The sequence below is a fragment of the Belonocnema kinseyi genome, chromosome 7 (assembly GCF_010883055.1).
Source record: "Belonocnema kinseyi isolate 2016_QV_RU_SX_M_011 chromosome 7, B_treatae_v1, whole genome shotgun sequence".
Classification (NCBI taxonomy): Eukaryota; Metazoa; Arthropoda; class Insecta; order Hymenoptera; family Cynipidae; genus Belonocnema; species Belonocnema kinseyi.
This window is the reverse complement of record NC_046663.1, coordinates 130,671,847-130,678,407: the sequence shown is the minus strand read 5'-3', so window position 1 is coordinate 130,678,407 and position 6,561 is coordinate 130,671,847. Positions and strand designations below refer to the sequence as shown.

General features: G+C 29.0%; 2 protein-coding genes across 3 annotated transcripts in view; one reads left to right on the top strand and one right to left on the bottom strand.

Annotated features, from left to right (window-relative positions):
• Positions 1-1,380, bottom strand: part of LOC117175911 — an 8,775-nt gene extending 7,395 nt beyond the window's left edge. Inside the window, exons 1-2 of the mRNA XM_033365753.1 lie at positions 1,293-1,380; positions 999-1,075 (exon numbers count right to left, since the gene is read on the bottom strand). The gene's annotated coding sequence lies outside the window, so the exon portion shown is untranslated. The remainder of the gene's footprint in view (positions 1-998; positions 1,076-1,292) is intronic.
• LOC117175909 (cell division cycle protein 20 homolog) overlaps positions 1-6,561 on the top strand; it is a 135,391-nt gene that overhangs the window by 22,537 nt on the left and 106,293 nt on the right. The window lies entirely within an intron of this gene.

The following is a 6,561-nucleotide window of genomic DNA, read 5'->3' as shown; positions in this document are numbered from 1 at the left end:
AATAGTTTACAACAAAAAAATTGAATTTTCAACCAAGAAGGATAAGTTTTGATTAAAATTGTCAAGTTTTCATTAAAAGACTAAATTTGCAACCAAAAAATTGGCATTTTTAATCAAAAAGGCGAAGATTTTTACAAAGTCAAGAAAAGAAAAAACATGTGAAATAAGTTATTCAACTTTTAACCAACATATTATTTTTCAATCAATCAGTTGAATTTTCCACCAAAAAAGACGAATTTTCACAAAAATTTGAATTTTCAGTAAAAAAATACGTTTTAGCAAAATTTGTGCATTTTCATCAAAACAATTAAATTTTTAACCAAAAAGGATGAATTTTCCATCAAAAATATAGTTTTAGAGTACTCAGCTAACAAAATTTGAATATTTATAAGCGAAAAAGTGTTATGGAAAAAAATATTGTGTGAAAACCAAATTACCAGTTGAGGATATAAAATGTACCCTTTTGAGCTAAAGTGTTGCTCAATTAAGGCCAAAAGGTTTTATCGCAAACAGTAATCCAGGTTCAAGGAAATAGGTGCGAAAATAATTGAAAATCTCATTGTAACTTGCGAAAATAAATGAAAATCTCATTGTAACTTTAACCTGCAATTGGAGCTGCTTAGAACTGCGTATTGTGAAAAATACTATTTTCAATTTAAATTTAAAAAAAAAACTTACTTCTAAAGTATTGAATTTCTCAATGCCGATGAAAAATCTTTTATCTAAAAAAGTTTTCCGGCTCCTAGATTATAGTCTAATAAGTTTTAGTCTGAAATTTCACAGGTTTTGAAATAAGGCTTTCGATAGCGATTAAGAATCAAATTTTAAAATTTTTTACACACAAAAACTAATTCTCGAGATGTAGAAATGCTGAATGTAAATAACACATTTTTTTGTTGAGAAAAAGTATTTCTGTCTCGAAACAATCAAAATTGAATGTCCGGATATCGCTGTATCAGAAACAAAGATAAGATACGTGATAGCAAATACATGCTTACTTTTAAAAGTTTCTTCGAGGCAGCTAGAAAGTCCCCATTCTTCTAGCTTGTTTGATACCAATTGATCCATCTTGAATCTGTAAGGCCAGATAAGTCATTAAAGGCTTATAAAAGTGCTTTGAAAATATAAATATACTGATCGAGATTCAATAACGCGTGCGAGCAAGCAGGCGAGGATTATGCCTTCTGGACTGGCATTTTGAGGTTAGATTTTCGTTAAGATATATTTACACTGAAATGCACACGAGAAACGAGATTTGTTTTTAGGAAACGTATAAAATTTTGTCAACTTACCTTTATCTAAGATAAATTCGTAACACTTTACTAAACAAAACTTTTTTTCTTCTCGCCGTTTCGCGTCCTGTACACCGTTCGCGTCCTTCGGCTTTCTACTGGGGCTGCATTAAGGTTAGTATATACAACTCATAGAGTCTGTAACGTTTACGGATTTTTTCCGTAACACTTACGAACCATCAGTACTAGCAATATAGCAGTATAATTGGTCTATAAAACCTGTAAATATTACCAATAGTTATAGTCACAATTACGCAGAGAATACCTACGGAAATTTTATAGTCAACAGTACATGTAGGGTAGTAAAATTGACTTAAAACTTCCGTTTTTTCTATCTATTTCTACTGTAATAAATACGTAAATCCGTAACAAAGAAAGTCCAGTAAATTTAGCAGATACATTTTTTTCCGTGCAGAAGAATTTTCTCCACTGGGAGGATTAAATTAAAATTTTTTTGATAGTATACTTTTCGATTATACGAATTTCTTAAAAATCCCTTTTTTTCGTCAATAGCGTTTGTGATTTCATAAAAACTTTCGTCGAAGTTTTGCATGATAGTTGACTTAACATCTTCATTAAAGCTATTTTTTGCAAACAATCCAAAAAATTTTCCCTGCATATTTTGAAAGTGTCATTAGATTTGCTGACAGCCTCTTCTATAATAGGTTCCGTCGCGTGATGTTTTGTACTCAATGTTAAGCACATATCAAATACACTTTTCGTTATCGGTGGCAATTCTGTCTTGTCCACGACCAAATTACCCGCAGAAAACTTTTCATCGCACGATGTAGTAAGTAATTGTAACTTATCCATGTGAACTCCATCAATATTAGAAGATGCAGATAAACTACTGAAACCCGTTTCTGTGCCACTTACGTTCTTTTCGTTAAAGCTATCTACCTCCCCCTTTTCATTATTTTCTTTAATAGAATGGTTAAAAAAAATGGAGAGTGTAGCTATTGGCATTGGAGTAAATTTTACTATTTCCAACGCAACTTGCAAACGGGCAAGTTATTCCAGTTGGAGCAGTCTATATGTGACTCTTTATATGCTTGACGAACAATTTAATAACTGAACTTTTATAATTACAATTTTCGACTGTACAAGAATAAATACTATTCCCACTTTCGTAAGAATGCTGACGAAGTATGTGCAATTTAAATGATTCGTATGATGATAGTTTTCCATTACAGTTTATATCCAGACAAACTAATTTGGAATTGATGGGTAAATTTGCATGTATTTTTTTATGTTTTTCATATAAACTAATGGTTGCCATTGATGACTGACAAATATTGTACGTAAATATTTTTATTTAGGCGCAAAAATATTTTTAAGCAAATTAATTCTGGAATGGGATAGGGAAGATGAAAATAAACGTATTGCTTCACTGCTATCGTCTTTCAGCTTTACAGTAGTGCCTCATATGTACTGAAGGGGAATATTAAGGGAATACTAAGGGGAAAACGAGGGACCAAATGCATGGGATTCGGTCCTTTTATGCCCCATTTTGCTAATATCTTCGTAAAAACTAATTTTTTCTATATAACTGTATTTGAAAAATAGTTTTTATTTTTTAATAACTATTTAATGAAATAATACAATGTTAATCATTATTATTAATTACAAAGATATTATAGAAATAAAGTTTTGTTCCATGTATTTGATCCATTGTTTTTCTCTCAGCTTTCATCGAAGTGAAGTTAGCAGATACTTGCTGTGAAAATACCTAATTTTCTCGGTCAACTAAGGGAGCGTTCACATATTACATACAATTAAAAGGGGAAGGGTTTCGTTTTTCTTTACGATCTGTTGTGTGAATTCATGAATTTTCCGCGCAATCAACGAAGTATATGAAAGTTACGATCTGTTGTGTGGATTCATGAATTTTCTGCAAATCAACTTAGTATGTTAAAATTTCTAAATAGATCAATCTACTCCATAATAATTTTTAGGAATTTAAAACGTTCCAAATAAACTACTAGCAATATTTAAAGTTGGAAACATTTCCATAAATTTATCAAATATTTCTTGATTTCTTTCAAATTTTTAAATGTCCGAAACATCTTTTTAAAAGACTTGAATTATTCCTAATATTTTGGGAAACATTATGAAATAAAAAAAAGCTCTTTAAAATCTTCTGTTTTGACACATCTGAATTATTCATAAATATTTTTTAATTTTCTCAAGAATCTTATAAAAATTATATTTACATAATTTAAAAAACAAGATGATAATACTTATTTTCTTCTTCTCAATTCTCAGCCTTTTAATCTCAGCTCGAATTTAAGTGTTTATAAACTTTTAACAAACAGTTATTTCAAATTTTTACATTGTACTGTAGACCACAATATAGTATAGATAATGATTCTGCAATACATAATTATTTTTATCTTAATGTTTTTCTACTGTAGGATGATTGTATACTGTAGGGTAAACTCCCCCATTATTATTAATTTTATTTGTTATTCTCTATAGCATTGAAAAAATATTTTAAATGTATGAATTTCAATTATGTGGGTGGCGGGTAAAAAGACTAAAAAGGTCGAAAATAATGTTACATAAAAGCTAAAAGTAACATATTATTTATATTTGTCGCATAGCGCAAAGATTTATTTTCATTCACGGTGCTTATTCTAAACATCCTATAACACAATAGAGCAACGAATTGGAAGATGATTTTTTTACAATCGAAATAATCAAAATACTTTCTCTCATTTAGTATATATATTTATTAAAATAATGAGAACTTTAATTTTAATGAGAGAAGTAAACTTGCAGTTTTTAAATTGTATTCTTGGTCATTTCACGGCTAAGTCACCACCCTGATTTCTGAAATCATGGCCTCAAAATTATTCTTCCATGTTTAGATAATATATGATAGACAGTCAGGATTAGTTTTGTTCTTTTCAGCATTATAAAATGACATATAATGTTAACTTCTAAATACCAAAAATTAACAAATTGTAATATAAAAATTGGTATTTTAATGCATTGAAATACTAAGCGGTCAAACAAGTGAGCATTTAAAAAATGAAAAACAATATTTTACTAAAAATATTAAAGATAGTAATATTCTATTCATGTAATGTTAATAATAGTATACACGTGTGGCATGATACAATTATTGTAAATTTCTGAATTAAAATTGGTAAATGATAATAATTTCATAAAAAGTATAGGGAGAGTACACTTTTAAATTTGTAATGTTATGCAGCAAAATAAAGAAATATGAAACTTTTGAAGTGAATATTTGATCTTCAAAATTGAAACTAGTTTTAAAAATATTAAAAGCGTTAACTTTATTTAACAAAATGATGAGGTACCACTCCAATTATAAGCTATACACCAATTAAACCCGCTTAACTTTTAATATAATTGAAATATATCGACACAAACAAATATTTAATTATGACGCGTATTTCCAACCTAACTTTTCCTTTTATTTTTTCTGTGTATCATTTCTTGAAAAGTATGGAAATTTTAATTGTAGAAAAAGTATCATTAAAATTAACTCACCTTTACGATGTAATTCTTTCCGACGATTTTATCATAAACCCACGGTGATGAATAAATGAGCACGAGATTCGCACAGCACAAAAACTTTTCGGCAAACACTTGTGCGCGCAGTTATAGCCGGCCGGCATGGTTGACGATTCTGGGATTCCCGCGTTCGCGATGTTGACTTCCGATTTCAGATAGAATTTTTTAATTCTATTATTGGGAAGTTTTTAATTTTTCCATTCATGAAATGTTCCTTAAGCAATATTTTTGTACATTACACACATATAATTATTTGTGTTAACTTTCTTATAATTTAAATAAAATATGTACGTATAAAAAATATTAAATACGTTTTTCAGGTTTTTTCCCATTTTTAAGAATACTTTCACAAAATTTTATAAGATTTTTTCCACAATTTTGAAATTTTACAACAAATTTTTGTTTTATTGAAAAAGAAAATGTGCAATTACACGAATTATAGATATTTCTAAAATTGTATACTTTTACAATCGTGAAGGAAATTACCTAAGGTCGAAGTAGGACACTTTATTGCCGACTCTCAACGTGATAGATTCGAGAGGTGAAAATGGAGTTCTGCTACGTCTTTGCTATAGTCCCATGCTGCGAGTGGTAAAATTACATTCTCATTCGCAATCCTAACTTTAAAATTGTATTAACTCTATACTCCAAGTGGTTATAGTACAGAAAGTATTCTGTATAACTTTACCAATAAAAACTGTGCATTTTTAAAAAAATTTTAAAGTGTGTCAAATTGTAAGTATACACACATAACCTTACCATCCGTGACCCTCAACACTTATAATTAGTAAGAAAAATAATTTTCAGAATATTTTCAGGAAAAAAATGTATATTAATTCTTATAAGATTATTAATGTTCATGGTGTTTCAACATAAACACGTAATTATTTCTCCACTTCTTCACAATTCACTAATGCAATTCAAACTTTAACTTCACTTCTGTTTCATTAATCAACACATTATTCTTCAACTACTCTTAAGTCAGAAATTTAACAAGAAACATTTAATTCGGCGTATTTAATATAATTCTTTTGTAATTTTAAACTAGCTTTTTGATACACGCACGACCATCTTTCGAACACATTTTACCACTGTGCACAAACTATATCTTTTTATGTGAAAAATGTATTTATTTTTATTTAATTATTATTTTATTATGATTCTATCAATTATTTTTAAAAATCTGCAAAAAACATGATTTTTAAGTAGAATATATACAGTTCGAATTGTAACCGCCAACGTTTCACTCATCAGAACGTATTAAATTGTCATCAAATTTTGATACGATTCAGCACTGGTTTTATGAACATAATACTTCCAAAAAAGCAATTCAATTTACTTCATTTGCCGAATTTTGTGTGCGCAAATAATTACTATTTATTTGCTCAAAAATTAGAGTCGGCAGATAGCATTCAAATGACTCCAACTTTCGAGGTCAACTGATGCAATTCAATGGCATTGCTTTGTTCCCAATATTCACTCGCTGGAGAGAATTAAATTGCCTCCAATGTTCGCGTTTGCCTCACGGTATTATACACTATTAAGTTGACTTCAATGTTAATCGTCCAAATCATTATTAAAATTTGCACACATTTTAGGTGACATTTTGATCACATTAAATAGAATTGAAATGGGACACTATCCTTTCCCGATAAAAGGTATTAAAAAGTATATTTCAAATATGCGATTGATTATGCAATCAAAACTGTTCAAATTCTACGATATG